General features: G+C 45.4%; 1 pseudogene; it reads left to right on the top strand.

The window, feature by feature from the left end:
* The first annotated feature begins 292 nt into the window (after positions 1-292).
* Positions 293-1061, top strand: LOC140561723 (hatching enzyme 1.2 pseudogene; annotated as a pseudogene).
* The last annotated feature ends 509 nt before the right edge of the window (positions 1062-1570 follow it).

Raw genomic sequence — 1570 nt, 5'->3', positions numbered from 1 at the left:
AGAACCCTGAGGAACACAAGAGGTGATCAATACTGTGGAAGAAAATAAATCATTGATAAGGAAAGAGAAGACTCTCGTTTTTGTAGAGAGCAAACAACTTCAAATCAGTACCATGAGCTCAGAGGGACCATCCCTTTAGTTCCACACAAAGGACAGTGGACAGAGCTTAGCTTTAATCCCCAGACAGCCACACCGATGTGTGTCCATGAGCATAAAGGGCCAGGTATGACCGGGTTCAGACACTGAGCAAGAGTGAAGGAGCATCCAGACCATCTCCACTGACTGAAGCAACATGGAGCCCACAGCCTCTCTCTCCATTTTGATGCTGATGCTCGGTCTGTCCCAGGCTGTCCCCCTCATGGAGCCTCAATACGTGGACATCACAGAAAGAATTCTGACCACCAACAACAGATCCAGTGTTGGTGGAGCTGGTGGAGGGAGACATCGTCTTGTCAAGAACCAGGAATGCTCGGGTCTGCCCTGACAACAACTGCCAACTGGTCCAGTCCTCAACTGGTCCAGTGCAGGTGCCTTACACAGTGAGTGCTGATTTCTCCTTCTCTGAGCGATCTGTAATCGCTGGCGCCATGGCAACCTTCCACAGCAAAACCTGCATTCGCTTTATGGCCAGAACCACTGAAACCGACTACCTCAGCATTGAGAACAGAGACGGGTGCTACTCTCCAGTGGGCAGATCAGGTGGTAAGCAGGTGGTCTCCCTCAACAGGAACGGCTGTGTGTTCCACGGCATCGTCCAGCACGAGATGAACCACGTTCTGGGTTTCTACCACGAACAGACCAGGAGTGACCGTGACCGCTACGTGAGGATCAACTGGGAAAACATCAACCCTGCAATGCAGTACAATTTCAACAAGGAGAACACCAACAACCTCAACACACCGTACGACTACTCCTCCGTGATGCACTACGGGAAAACGGCTTTCTCCATCAATGGGCTGGACAGCATCACTCCTATTCCTGATGCATCAGTGAAGATCGGGCAGACAGTGAACCTGTCCGACATCGACATCCTGAGGATCAACACTTTCTACAAGTGCTGAAATACATATCCTACTGTGGCACATTCACAGCTGCTCACAGCTCATCTGTATCTGAAGTGATGAATACTGTGATGTGAAGTGATGAATACTGTGATGTTAATGGTATACACTGTACGGTTTTAATTGATGTTTGTTAAAGTGTCATCCTTGTGAAATTAAAAAAAAATTCAAAACAATAAAGCAAATGTTTTAATGAAGAATTGTTAAGTTAAACCCAGTCCCATTCAAAGAACACCATTTACAAGAACCATTTAAAGAACAGTGTGTAAAGAGTTAAAGTCAGCTGATATATGGACGTATTGGGATACCTGATCAATTATTCAAAAATTTTTAGAGTTTATCTCTAGTTTTTGTTGAAGTAACTGTCTCTACCAGGCTACTTCTACTAGACCATATCAGTGTTGAACAACATTAACATTGGTAGTTAAAAAAACCCAAAACAAAACAGTATAATGATTGCTTTGAGATATGACCCAGGCTTAGCTTCCTGCATTGTCTCAGGGGTTTCC

This window comes from Salminus brasiliensis, chromosome 9, assembly GCF_030463535.1.
Source record: "Salminus brasiliensis chromosome 9, fSalBra1.hap2, whole genome shotgun sequence".
NCBI lineage: Eukaryota > Metazoa > Chordata > Actinopteri > Characiformes > Bryconidae > Salminus > Salminus brasiliensis.
Note: the sequence above shows the minus strand (reverse complement) of the source record. Positions and strands in the feature narration are given on the sequence as shown.